Here is a 15,094-nt window from a genome sequence, read left to right as displayed (position 1 = left end):
TCTAAAAAAGTACAGGTATTCTGCTGCTCCTGAGTAATTCCCACATTCATACTGGAACTTTGCATATCTGTAGAGAGTATCTAAATATTCTTGCCTAAAACCATGCTTGTCTGCCAGGTAGTCAAATAGCATCCGACCATCCCTCGTTGACTGCATTTGTCTTGTAATTTCTGGATCTTCAAACATCTTCACTATTGGTTCTGTCTCTGCCTGCAGTTGTTATAGCTGTGCAACAACTGTGGTTCTTTTTTCTCTCAAAGTATGAGGAATATCATCGGAATAAAGGTTTTTGTATACATCCATAGCAAAGTCTACCATGTTGGTATCGCTAAGAAGATCAAGTTTCCCTTGTAATAATTCCTTTTCATTATATATCTCCTTCACCGAGAGAAACTCTAGCAGCGTAAAGACCAGATGCCGAGCCAAAAAGTGCGCGATGCGAGTAGTCAGGTCGTACTCCGCCATCTTGCCAAGGAAAAGGCTGTAAAAGGCTTTTTTAACAAAAGAGGATTTTTATTCTCTTTTTATTTTGCCTTCTCTCAGAAGCAGTTTTTTACAATTTTAAAGCTTGGGTTATAGCAGTACATAGAGCCCATTGTTTAAAATTTAAAGCCCTTCCTTGTAGATGCGCCTTCTGCAACTGTTTAAAAAACCCGTTTCCAATTTTTAAGATTCATTTGTACTTTTTTCTGACTGTGGATCAAATAACATTCTTTATGAACCCTTTCACATAACTGTTCAATAATTTTCATGCTAAATTTTAAACCAATAAAATCTAACAATCCTTTAATAATCATTATATAATGCTTATGTACTGACAAGTTACTCATTTTTCTATAATCTTTCAAAGTTCCCTCACAAGGTTATTAGCCAATGTTTCAACATAAAACTTAGGGCAAAAAACAAAACATAGCCAAAAAAAAAAAACAAAACCAAACCAAAAAACAACAAAACCCAATTAGTAGACTCTCAAGATTATTGATGAATGTCATCCGGTGCTATGCCCCACAACTGCTTAGTTTACACTTTTAATGTCTTCTGGTGCTGAGCCCCTGACTTCTTAGTTTACACACAAAAAAATTGTACCCCGAGGTCATCACCTCCTGGTAAAAATTGCACCCTGAGGTTGTCACCTCCTGGTATTTGCCACCACATTTAACACTTTTTCTTCATATTTTTAAAAAATTTTTATTAATTTCAGTGAAAATTTATAGAGACTTTGGATTTCCATTCATTCATTGTTTCACTTTTATCCTCTCCCAACCCTCCCCCCCAGTACACTACCCTCTTGTAAAAGTGAAAGAAAAATTCTTTCATTGTTATACAATCCCTGCCCCCAAGTACACGCCACTATGCAGCCTTCATTCTGGATTCCAGTCATGACAATAATACCTAATCATATATCTCTTTTAAACAGTTCTCTCCCTCCTCTTTTTAAATACAGTATACATAATTTATCTCATCTTTCTCAGTCTCCCCCCAACCTCTATGTCAGTCTCATTTTACAAGTGGTACTCTGCAGTATTTGTCCCTTTGTGACTGAGATATTTCACTCAGCATAAGGTCCTCCACGGTCACCCATTTTGTATAGTATTTTACAAGTTCCTTGTTTTTCAAAGCAGTGTAGTATTCCATTGTGTGAATATACCATAGCTTCTCTATCCATTAGTTTGTTGATGGCCTCTTAGGTTGTTTCTAACTCTTTGCTATTGTAAAACAAAGCCACGATAAACATGGGTTTGCATATATCTGCTTGGGTGGCAGTTATGGTTTCTTTGGAGTCTTTTCCCAGTAGAGGAATTGCTGGGTCAAATGGTATTTCCATTTTCAATTTTTTTAGAAAGTGCCATACTGCCCTCCATAGTGCTTGGACCATTTTACACTTCCACCAACAGTTTGTCCACAACTTCGTCAGCATTTGCTGTTTACTGTTCTGTTAAATTTTGCTATTCTTAGTGGGGTGAGATGATAAGGTTGTTTTGTTAATTAATTTCTTATTTGTGTTAATGACATGTTTTCTTTCTTTTCCTTTGTTAACTTTCCCAGTGGTTTTTTAATTGTGTTAATCTCTTTTCAAGAACCAACTTCTAGTCTTGTTTATTATTATTATTTTTGTGTTGTTCTGTCTTGTTTATTTCTGCTCTAATATTATGTCCTTTGTTCTGGTGATCATAGGCTTTATTTTGTGCTTTTCCTAATTCTTGGAGATGCTGGATTAAGGTGTTGATATTGGTTCTTTTTTCCTTAATCTTTTTTTATTGTGATTTACATGAAATTTTGTGGAGCAAATTTGTCTTCTATTTTACATTTCATACACATTTTGTTTTATGACATTGATTTCAGTTCCCACACTATATCTCACTACCTCCCTGTAAGTCTCATTTATACCCATCATTCTCTCTTTTCCTGGTTCTAAACTTTATCCCTGGAAAAATGTTCCCCTTTTGAGCTTGTATGGTTGATTGTTCTAAGGAGTGAGTTCTGTCAGAGTGTTTTTGTTCACCTGATAGGCTTGTCTAGGTTTGGACGAAGTTAAGGCTTAAGTTTAAATTCCAGGATTTTAGGATGAGTAAGAATACTGTCTTGGGAATTCCATCAGCATCTATCAGACCAATAAGCCTAGCCATTTTTAGAATTTTAAATTTTGTTCCATATATATCATATACCACTCCATACAGGACCTTCTATTGTGATCCATTTCAGATCTATCAGTAGTGTTAGCTGAGCATCACCTACTTTTTCTATTCTCTGGGCTATAGAAGTTAAAGTTTGTGTGATTAATACTTTGGAACAGTGCTTCTGTGCATCTTTGATTTTCTTCACTCTTTTTTTTTCTCTGAAAGGGAAGCAATAATAGTTCCTATAATAGAACGTAAGTGTTCACTCCCAAGCTTTTATGACTACAAGCAATACCCAGAAGTATATATATATATATATAATTTTATTGTGTTGTTGTTATGTGCCATCGAGTCGCTTGCTCTTTTGTAGCCTTAGTTATACCAACTTACCTTAATGCCACCCAAGAAAATAGTCCTGAAGACCCAGAACCAATGATTAATTTCCTCAAGATGTTTGGTTATGGCTGAAAACTTCATATAATTTTGTATCTGTGTAAATGTGTACACTATATAGATGAAAAAACTTACAGCGTAGACAAATGTTGTTAGTTGCCAATGAGTATGACTCATAGTGATGAACAAACAGATCAGAGTTCTGTCCTATCCTCTGCCATCCTCATGATCTCAAAGATACTTGAGCCCATGGCATATGTAACCGATCAAACCTATGTACAGTCATGAGTGTAGACCTTTTCATCTTCAATCTGTTCATCTTTCCTGTCTGCTAACCTCCCTTCTTTTAGATCAATGTTTGTTTTATTAATAACATAGGCTGTGTAATGTATAAATTTTTACTTCTGTTGTCTATAGTTCTTGTGCACCTCTCTGTATCTTCTTTTTCTTTAGTGATGTTGTGCATGTTGCCTTTCCCTTTGTTGTTGTTATGTGCCATTGAGCCACCTGCAACTTATAATCATGCTATGTACAACAGCTCTAAACCCTGCTCTATCCTGTGTCAATCTCACAGTGTCTGACACACCTACCCCCATTACTCCAGTCACTGAATCAATCCACCTAATAGAGGATCTTCCCCTCCTGCGCTGTCCCTCTGCCCTTACAAGCAAAATGACCCTCTCCAAGGACTGGTCACTCTTTGCAACTTGTTCAAAGTATGTCAGACAAAGCTTCAGAATCCTTGTCTCCAAGGAGCAGTCCGGTTTAACCTCTCTAGGATGAACCTGTTGGTTTTCTTAGCAGTCCATAGTATATTCAATACTCTTCTCGAACACCACAGCTCAAAAGCATCAATTCTCCTTCTATCATCCCGAGTCATTGTCCAGCTCTTTGATGCATAACAAGTGATTGCTAATACCATGGCCTGTATCAGGCACATGTTAGTTTCCACACTGATGTCATTGTTCTTCAGTACTTGGGAGAGGTCTCTAACAGCAGACTTTCCCAATGCAATTCATCTTTTAATTTCTTGGCTGCAAGTTCTAAGAGTGTTAACTGTGGAATCAAAGAAACTAAAGTTGTTAACAATCTCAACCTCTCCACCATATCATGATACTTCCAGTTGGCCCAGTGGTGAGAATCTTTGTTTCCTTGATGTTGAGCCTCAATCCATATTGAAAGCTGTAGTCCTTGACCTACTTCAGCAAGAGCTTCGTGTTCAGCAAGCAGGGGAATGTCTATCTGTGTTTCATTGATTATGCAAAGGTGTTTGACTGTGTGTATCACAACGAACTGTGGCTCACTCTGAGAAGAATGAGAATCCCAAAACACTTGATAGTGCTAATGAGAAACTTATACTTAAACCAGGAGGCAGTCATTAGAACAGAGCAAGGAAACACTACATGGTTCAAAATTGAGAGGGGTGTACTCCAGGGATGTGTCTTATCTCCATACCTTTTCAATCTATATGCAGAACAGATTATCCAGAAGGCTGGGCTGTATAAGGAGAAGTGTGGCGTCAGGATTGGAGGAAGATTCATCATTAATCTGCATTATGCAGACGACACAACCCTGCTTGCTTTTCCCTTAACCCAATTTAACATGTGTCTACTACCTATTTAGTTAACATCTTTGGTGGTGTAATCCACAGAGACCTGCATTACTAGCTTAAAGACCACAACTCTTGAGTGGTTTTAATTCTCAGGTGAAACATAGACATTCTCATTCCCTTTCATTTACAGCCTCTGAAAACCCACTTATGGGTCAGCTGTGAGTCAATTCCAACTCGACAGCAATGTCTTGACTGATTATCTGATTTTTATCTTATTTTTCTTCACCTCCCCATTATTTCTCATCCTTGGCAAGCTTTGAAAATAATCCATATGCAAACTTTACTTTTTATGACAATAAACTCATACACTATTTGTCCTGTTGTGACTTGTCTCCTTCATCATAATGTGCCTCATGATCATCTATGTTGTATGGTGTTCATTATTCTTTAGTGATCCTTTGCAAATATGTACCATACTCAGTTTATCTAAATAGTCATGGTGTCAGGCCTTTTGTGTCAAATCATTGTCACAGGCTTTCTTCTCCTTTACTGATCTGCTTTTCAAAGCATGATAATTTTGCAGGGACTGACCTTTCTTGATAACATATTCAAAATATATGAGATGAAGTATTTTAAGTCTATTCAAATCTCTACCTCAGGCTGTTTTAGTTTGGGCAGGTCACGTGTTTCTTGAAAACTGCTCATTTCTTCTAGGTTTTCAAATATGTTGGAATACAGTTCCTTATGTTGTTGTTGTTAGGGTCTGTTGAGTTCAATACATTATAGTGACTATGAACAATAGATCTGAACCCTCTTCTACTCTGTGCCATCCTCAACTTCCTGACACACAAGAGCGCATTGCAGCAGTCACCATTTCAGACCACCACTGACACTCCATCCTTTCCAGCATCTTGTTTTTTTCCCATCAATAGCTCCTCCTAGCAAAATGCCCAAAGTATGTGAGACAAAGCCTCATCATTCTTGCCTCCAAAGAGCACTGAGGCTGCTCACTCTCCAAGACATATCTGTTTGTGCTCACTATTGTTCAGTGCTCTTCTCCAACACCAGAGCTCAAAGGTGTCAATTCTTTTACCATCATCCTTATTCATTGTCCAACTCTCAGATGCATAGCAAGTAATCAGAAAGATCACGGGCTGAATCAAACACACCTTAGTCTCCACATTTACAATAATTTGGAGAGATCCCTAACTGTAGATTTTTCACAATTCAATGTGTCTCCTTATTTTCTAACTGCTGGTACCAAGCATTTTAAATTGTGGATTTAAGCAATATAAAGCTGTTGATAATTTCACTCTCCTCACCATCCATCATGATGCTGCTTTTATGTCCAGTGGCAAGAATCTTTGTTTTCTTAACATAGAGACAGAGTCTCTACTGTAGGCTGCATTCTTTGATCTTCTGCAACAAGTGCTTCAAGTCCTCCTCACTTTCAGCAAGCAAGGTTGTATCATCTGCATAATGCAAGTTATTGATGAGTCTCCCTCCAATCCTGATGCTACACTTCTCTTCATAGAGTCCAGCTTCACAGATGATTTGCTCAGCATACATATTGAATAGATATCTTACTTGTTTTCACCTTTCTAAGATATCTCAATTTTAAACCATGTGGTGTTCACCTACTCTGTTCATACAAGAGCATCTTGGTCCAGGTTTAGGTTCCACTTGAATACAGTTAAATGCTCTTGGATCCCCATTCTTCTCAGTATCAGCCACAACTTGTTTGACCCATCCCGTCAAATGCCTTAGTCAATAAAGCACAAATAGACGTTCTTCCAGTATTCCTTACTTTCAGCCAGAATCTGTAAGGTAAAAAAGATGCATAGAACCAGGTGAAGTGAAACAAAAGAGTTTATTAGTGGCTCTCGGGCAGATTTACTGTCTGAGGCCAGAAAAAGACAGGGTCAGGCAGCAAAGTTGCAAAATGAGGAGATTGAAAGCCAAACTTTAGAGGTAGGGTTTAGGGGTACGGGGGTCAGCCCAGTGGTCAGTTTTCCATGGAGAATGTTGATTGGATGCCCTTTGTTAGTTCCCAAATATGGAGTTGCTCAGTCAAGCAAGATGTGGTTGGTGGTCGTGCTCTTTTCTGATTGGCCATAGTCATCTTACACTAGGCAGATTGGAATATTTCTCAGAAGGTGCAGTCAGTGTGGAATGTTGCTCAGCTCCCAGGTGGCCTTTCATCCAGCCTTTTTGGTTATATAGGGGCGATGTAGTCTCTCTGGCTACTTCATGATGGATGGAGGCTGTGAATTGGGCTAGCCTGTGGGCTGGGAGAAGGTTCACTTGGGAGCTGAGAATATGGGTGGTGCAACATTTGGTTTACTGCAATTAGAGAAATTTACTGAACGTGGTTCTGTAAAACCTTGAAAAAACAGGGAGCAACCATTCATGTTAAGCAAACTATTGAGAGAGGACCACAAAGTGGGGCTAGCTAGGTAAATAGTGGAGTGTGCCACCACCCTGGTTGTGCATTTGTCAGTCCTTTACCCTTTTTAAAATTCCTCTTTTAATTTGTGTAATGTATTTAGGTTTTCCTCGACTAATACACATTCATTGTTGTAATAGCAGCATTGTTCATTGAGAAAGATACATGTGCCTTCTTTGTCTGCTGTAAGTAAGTCTAGTGGTTGTCTGTTCTGTAAGACTACCTGAACAAGAGAAGTAATTTATCACTGCAAGGAGGCTACAAAGAGTTGGCAGAGGCGTCTACAGCTATTTGTAGTTGTTTTAAATCTCCTGAGGTAATTAGGGAGTGGCCTAGACCACCACCACCACCTATACCTTCAACAACCAGAGAGGATGCTAGGGTTAGCCCTACCAGTATAGGAAGGAATAATGCTCATTTAGAGTGGTAACTGTAGAGTGAGTCAAAGAGGACTGGGTGTTCTTCATGTCCATACATCATGAGCTGAAGTACTAATATACTTGGAACACAGGGGAATGAGAATGAGTTATTAATTTGTTTATAGAGTGTGAAGTTGCACTAGAAGAATCACCCATGGTGAGCATATATATTTCCTGACACTGTTGTGGTAGTGTTTCAGGTAGCTGAGGAAGAGGAACATGAGTTCTAGCAATGAGCATAGCTGGCATCTGCATTAGGATGGAACAAGGAAATAGACTATAAGGGGCTTCCTGGAAGATGAATAGTGGTTTGTACAGTATCGTTGAAGGCTTCCTTTAGATCCAAGAGTGTGAAATGGGTGATGTTTGGTGGGATGTGTGATAGGAGTGTATAGGGGTTGGGTGTATGGGAATGACTGCATCAGTAATGAGGCACAGGTCTCGAACAAGTTGATAAGTTCCCAACAGCTTACGAACTGGGAGTATAGGAGTGTTGCAAGGAGAGATAGTGAGGATTAGGGGGCCTTGGCTGAGGAGCCAGGAAATGATAGGAAGCAGGCCACATCTGTGGATAACAGATTGGAAATTGAGGTAGAGAAATGCAAACAGGTGTGTGGTGAGAGGCAATTACAGGCTTTGAAGTATTTCATACAATTGGATCTACTTCAGAAGAGGGAAGGGGCAGCTTGCTATTTAGAGTAGTAGACAGGTGAGAGATGAGAGGAAGCAGGAGGGAAACATTTGTAGAGGGAGAGAAAATATGAGGTATAGAGATGGTTGCTTGGAGTGATTGCAAGATGTCTCCACCAAGAGTGGGTGAAAGTCATATTGTCAAGTGTACAGGGCAAAGGAGGAGTTTGATGTGGAAAAGTGGGTTTGCTGTCAATAACTATGACCATGACCTGGGAAGGAGTAGTAGCACCTGAAAAGGTGGGGAGGATGGAGAAGGTAGCCCCTGTGTCTATTAAAAAAAGATATAGACTTACACACTACCCAAAGGGTTACCTGAGACTTTGCAAGGGTGATGGGATCCCCAAGGCTGGGCATTGACAATCTTCTTCCACGAGACCCAGGAGTTCCAGGGGTGGGACTGCCTCATAGGTGGATGGTAGCTCACTGTGGCCATGCACAGCTAGTGCCGAGCCACAGTTGGGCAGTCACTTTGCCAGTGACCTGTTTTGTGTTTTTTTTTCTTTTTTTTTTTTTCATGGTTTAGTTGGCTGTCATAACTGTGGGCACCTCTTGGCCCAGTGGCCATCTAGGAAACACTTGAAGCAGGCTCCCGGTGGAGTGTTGTGGTGTCCAGGATCTTCTTACCCTGTTGTGCTGGCCAAAGGGCTGCCACTATGGCTTGGGTTTGGAGTGCCACCTACTGATGCATGTGGGCTTGTTTAGCCGCTTCAGCCCTGTTCTCCCTGGAATTAAACACCTTAAAGGCCATATTTACCAGATTGCCAATTGGGGTTTGATGGCCATTTTCAGCCTTTTTGAGTTTTTCTGAATATCTGGAGCTGATTGAGTGATAAAGTGAGTAGCTAGGACTGTAGAGCCAGGAGCGGTGGAAAGGTCTAAGCGAGTGTATTTTGTGTTAGGGTTTCAGTTAGATGGTTTAAAAATAGAGCTGGATTTTCATCAGATCCTTGGGTAATCGCTTGAAGCTTGTTGTAATTAATAACTTTGAGCGGTGATTTGCATGCCATTAAGAGACATTGGACGATGTGATCTTGCCAGCGTGTACCCTGTTGATAATTACAGTTTGGCTCAATCTCTGGGACAGCAGCGGCACCTACTGGCTAAGTTTGGTCAGTAAGGTGTACCTGATTCACATGTGCACAAATGGCAGTTAAAATGCAGTCTTTTTCATCAGTAGTGAGAATGACATAAAGGTAATGCCAAGTTAGATCATAAGCTTGAGTGAGGTAGCAGAATTCCTTATGATATTTGTTAGGATTTTCAGAAAAGGAACCAAGGCACTTTTCTATAGCAGAGATTGAACAGGGGAAAAGGAACACGAACCCAAACTATGCCCTCTGCTCCAGCCACTTCATAGAGAGGACAAAGGAGGCTGATGGCTGCATCATGTGAGGGGAGGTTGGGAGTATTAGAGCTGAGTGGAGGGGAATCATGGGAGCAAATGTGAGAGCTAACCAGAGAGGGAGGGGGCAGTGCTGCTGAGGAAGAAATTCCTGGTTGGGGGTAGGGAGGCAGCAGCAGAAAGAGAAAGGGATAGTAGCAGCTTGAGGTGGAGAACTTAGATCTTCAGGCAAGTCAAAAGAGGAAGAGGAAGAGGCAGCTGAGGGAAGTTAAGTAGAAGGCAGAGAAGAGGAGGGCTTTTTTCAGGTTAGAAGAACTTGAGAAGTGGAACAGTTTGAACACAGTTCCGGATGAGAGCAAAGAAACCAGAAAGCTTGAACATAAGGGATCTCTGAGTCTTTACTGAGATGGTGGCAAAAACTGTCTAGTGCTGTAAGCAAAGAATAGTCTAAGGGGCCACCTGAGGGCCAACACAGCCTGTCATCCAATTGGTTTTGAGGCCAAGAAACCAAAAGAAGATGAGAGACTTCTTCCATATGTTTAACTGGTTCCTAACCTTAGGTCAATGAGAAAGTAAGTACCCAAGTGGTGTCTTCGCCTCATCCCAGGGCAAAGTGTGGAGAAATTTTGGCGTCCCAACACTTAGTCCACACAGAGCAAGGAGGAGGTCAGCTGCTGGAGGCCTGTGGCATTCCCTCAGACCCACAGAGCTCAGGAGCTGAACCTGGTTCAGTAGAACAAAGGAGGCCCTAGGGAGCACCACAGGTAGGATTCCTGGAGAACAGTGTAGGGAAGGAAAGGCAAGGAAAGGGTCGCAGATCACTTACCACAGATGGCTGCTGGGAGGAACGGCAAGATCTGGAGAGGGCCCTGTTCAAGGCCTGGTTCTCGGTAGAGGAGTGGCCTCTAAGAGGCACCTACTCCTCCTGGGCTTTCAGCACCAGGATGTAAGGTTGAAAAAAAGGCACAGAGAACCAGATGAAGTGAAACAAAAGAGTTTATTAGTGGCTCTCAAGCAGATTTACTGTCTGAGGCCAGAAAAAGGCAGGGTCAGGCAGCAAAGTTTCAAAATGAGGAGACTGCAGGCCAAACTTTATAGGGTTTAGGGGTAGGGTGGTAAGCCTAGTGGTCAGTTCTCCATGGAGGGTGTTGATTGGATGCTCTTTGTTAGTTCCCAAATTTGGAGCTGGCTCTTCCCTAACTATGTACTGTTCTAATCATTTTTGAATGATTTTCAGCAGTATTTTGCTTGCATGTGGTATTAATATAGTTCCTCATAGTATTCTGTTATTAATTTTCTTTTAACTTCATTTGGTTGAGTTATTATGTCACCTATTTAATTTATGTCATTTGTATCTTTTCTTTAGTTAACTTTACCAGTGACTTACCAGTTTTGTTAATCTTTTTGAAAAGCAAAATTGGAATAGTCTCATATGAGAATGTACTCCTAACCCCCCAAATCCACATCTCTCTAGCAGTTTGAATCTACTATCAGTTGGGAGAAAGGATGGCAATCTCTCCCCAACTGAGGGTCAGTTATGAGTCTACTCTGACTTTATGGCAATAAATTTGACTTTTGAGTTGTGTTTATTCTATTGTTTTAATCTCTATCTCACGTGTTTCTGTGTTAGTATTTTATTATTCTTTCCTTCTGAAGATTATAACTTATTGTTCATTATTTTCTAATGGAAATTGTTTAATGAATTAATTTGTTTTAGTCCTTTCTCTTTTTTTAAATTGTTTTCCTTACAAAGTTTGTATACATTGTTTCAAGCTAGTCTTCATTCACATTATGTTCACAATCATTCCCATGCATTATCTTTTATAAAATTTATCATCATTGGATCATGCCCATCATTATCCAAAATTTATCATCATTGGATCATGCCCATCATTATCCTACCTTCTTGCCTGGTGCCTTCCCATTTACTCCCCACCTCCCTACACCCACCAAACTGTGTAATGCTGTGTTTTCATCTCCACCCATCCTCAGCCCTATCCCCTTGAGTTCCCATACATGTTTTACTAGTTAACCTTCTATTTTTACAATAATGGCCTTATCCAGTATTTGTCTTTATGAGACTGCTTTAGTTTACTCAGCAAAATTCTCTCCAGCCTCTCCCAAGTTACATAGTATTTTTCAAAGTCCTTGTTTTTGAGTGCATAGTGTTCCATTGTGTGAATGTACCACACTTTCTCAATCCATTCAGTTGTGTTGGACATTTTGACTGTTTCCATGTTCTTGTGATGGTGAATAATGCTGCTATGAACAGTGGTGTACAAACCTCCATTTGTGTCTCACTTTTCATTTCCTTGGGGTATATTTCTAGTAGTGGAATAGCTGGATCATATGAAGTTTGTATATTCAACTTTTTGAGGAAATGCAAACTGTCTTCCAGAGTGGCTGCATCATTTTCCAATGCTACCAAAAGTGTATGAGAGTTTTCACTTCTTTATGTCATCTAGAACATTTATTTCTTGCTGCCCTACTAAGCTGTTACTGTTATGAGGTGAGATGATATCTCATTGTGGTTTCTATTTGCATCTCTCTTATTGCCAGTCATTTTGAGCATTTCATCATGTGTCTGTTGATCACCTGAATGTCTTCCTTTGTGAAAAGTCTTTCTTTGTGTCAGGCCTGGACCAAGGTCAAAGGGATAATGAAGGATTCAAATAATATCAACATGTTAACAAAGAGAGTGAACAGCCTTGACCATCTGACTAAACTACCATGGAGTACCTCTCCCTACTCTCCCCAGAAGACCACGCACCTGGCTAAACCACAAAAGAATGTCCCTCCCTTCCCGCCCTAAAGCTTTAGCTTTCTCTTTCTCTGTGGTCCCTTCCTTGAGTTCTTTGCCTTACATCCAGTGTGAAGACCTAACCCCTTTTCTTTTGCCCATTTTGTAACTGGATTATCAGTCTTTTTCTTATCAAAGTCCAGGAGTATTCTGTGACCTTTTGTTATGAGACCCTTGTTTGAGATGTTATCGCCAAATGTTTGTTACCAGTCAGTAAACTTTCTTTTCACTCTGTTGGAAAAAAGCATTTGATGAGCACAGAAATTTACTCTTTAGAAAGTCCCATTCATCAATTTTATCCTCTCTAGATGGTGCATTTCTGGCTGTATTTGGCAGTCTCTTTGTTTATACCATAGCCTAAGCCTTCTAGGCTTGGTCTCAGTTTATCTCTTATGGAGCTTGTAGTTTTGGGTTTTACTCTTGGATATCTGATCTACTTTGAGTTGATTTTTGTGTATGGTCCTGTTTCACCTTTCTGCAGGTTGTTGTTGTTGTTATATACTATCAAGTCACTTGCGACTCATAGCAACCCTATGTACAAGAGCCCTAAACGCCGTTCTATCCTGTGCCAAACTCGCGTGTCAAACACACTAATTCCTGCCCCTCCACTCACAGAGTCGATCCATCTCATTGAGGGTCTTCCTCTCCTGCGCTGTCCCTCCACTTCCCCAAACATGATGTCCCTCTCCAAGGACCAGTCCCTCCTTGCAACATGCCCAAAATATGTCAGACAAAGCCTCAGAATTCTTGACTCCAAGGAGCACTCCAGCTTCACCCTCTCCAGGACAAACCTGTTTGTTCTCCTAGCAGTCCATGGTATATTCATCACTCTTCTCCAGCATCACAGCTCAAAGGCATCAATTCTCTTTCTATCATCCCTACTCACTGTCATACTCTCTGATGCATAGCACGTAATTGCAAAGACTATAGCCTGGATCAGGCACACCTTAGTCTCCAGCCTGACATCATTACTCTTCAGTACTCTTGAGAGGTCCCTCACAGCTGACTTTCCCAATGCAATTTGTCTCTTGATTTCCTGGCTGCTGTTGCCAAGAGTGTTGACTGAGGAGCCAAGTAAGCTAAAACTGTTAACTATCTCTCTTCACCATCCATACTGATGCTGCCAGTTGACCCAATGATGAGAATCTTTGTTTTCTTGATATTGAGCCTCAATCCATCTTGAAGGCTGCAGTCTTTGACCCTCTGCAACAAGTGCTTCAGGTCCAGCTCAGTTTCAGCAAGCAGGATTGTGTCATCTGCATAACGCAAGTTGTTGATGATTCTTCCACCAATCCTGATGCCACATTCCTCCTCGTACAGCCCAGCGTCTCGGATTATCTGTTCTGCATACAGATTGAAAAGGTATGGAGACAAAATACATCCCTGACTGACCCCTTTCTTGATTTTGAACCATGTAGTGTCTCCTTGCTCTGTTCTGATGACTGCCTCTTCGTCCACGTATAGGTTTCGCATTAGCACTATCAAATGTTCTGGGATTCCCATTCTTCTCAGAGTCAGCCATAACTTGTGATCCACACAATCAAAAGCCTTTGCATAGTCAGTGAAGCACAGATAGACATTCTTCTGGTATTTTCTGCTTTTTGCCAAGATCCATCTAACATTAGCTATAATATCCCTAGTACCACGACCTCTTCTAAATCCAGCCTGTACATCTGGCAGTTCTCTGTTGACATATTATTCCAAATGTTTTTGGATAATTTTCAGCAGAATCTTACTTGCATGTGATATTAATTATATTGTTCAATAATTTCCACACTCTGTTGGTTCACGTTTTTTTGGAATTAGAATAAATATTGATCTCTTCCAGTCAGTTGGCCAGGTGGCTGTCCTCCAAATTTCTTGGCACAACTTAGTGAGCACGTCCTGGGCAGCATCTGTTTGTTGAAAGAAATCAATTGGTATGCAGTCAACTCCTGGAGCCTTCTTTTTTTGCCAATTGCTTCATAGCAACTTGAACTTCCTCCTTCATCACCATAGGTTCTTGCTCATATGTTATTTCATGAAATTCCTCTGTGTCAGCCAATTCCTTCTGATACAGGGACTCTGTGTACTCCTTCCATCTTTTTTTGATACTTCCTGGCTCATTTAACATTTTACCCAAACTTGGCATGTTGCAAGGAGGTACTGGTCCTTGGAGAGAGGGACATCATGTTTGGGAGAGTGGAGGGACGGCGCAGGAGAGGAAGACCCTCGAGATGGATCGATTCTGTGAGTGGAGTGGTGGGAATGAATGTGTTTGAGACAGTGAGGTTGGCACAGGATAGAACGGCTTTTAGGGCTCTTGTACATAGGGTCCCTATGAGTCGCAAATAACTCTATGGCACACAACAACAACAACATCCTTAAGTATTGCCACCTGTGGCTTGAATTTGTTTTTCAACTCCTTCAGCTTAAGAAACGCTGAACAGCTCTCAGCTGGATGCTGCTATGTCAGCACGGGGGAGCCCAGGTTCGAACTAGCAATAAACTTTGTTAATTCGACTAAAAAAAAAAAAGAAACGCTGAACAAGTTCGGCCCTTTTGATTTTCTGACTCCAGCTCTCTGCACATTTCATTATAATATCTTGCTTTAATCATCCAGAGCTGCCTTTTGTAATTTTCTGTTCAGCCCTTTGGTTTCTTGGTTTCTTCCCTTAGCTTTGGCTTCTTGGTGCTCTAATGCAATACTCAGAGTCTCATCTGACATCCATCTTGGTCTTTTTCAGCCTTTGTAATTATCTTTTGCATTCTTCATGGATGATTTTCTTGATATCCTCCCAGAGCTCATTTGGTCTATGCTCATTGATGCTCAAGGCCTTAAACCTGTTCCT

The 15,094-nt window shown here is 40.7% G+C and overlaps 1 protein-coding gene and 1 pseudogene across 1 annotated transcript in view; one reads left to right on the top strand and one right to left on the bottom strand.

The window, feature by feature from the left end:
• Positions 1-15,094, top strand: part of OCA2 (oculocutaneous albinism II) — a 569,803-nt gene that overhangs the window by 44,549 nt on the left and 510,160 nt on the right. The gene's annotated exons all lie outside the window — the stretch shown is intronic.
• LOC102849703 lies at positions 7-465 on the bottom strand (annotated as a pseudogene).

Source organism: Elephantulus edwardii, unplaced genomic scaffold (assembly GCF_000299155.1).
Source record: "Elephantulus edwardii isolate Elephantulus edwardi_28Jun2011 unplaced genomic scaffold, EleEdw1.0 scaffold00234, whole genome shotgun sequence".
NCBI classification, from domain to species: Eukaryota; Metazoa; Chordata; class Mammalia; order Macroscelidea; family Macroscelididae; genus Elephantulus; species Elephantulus edwardii.
This window is presented reverse-complemented; position numbering and strand designations above follow the sequence as displayed.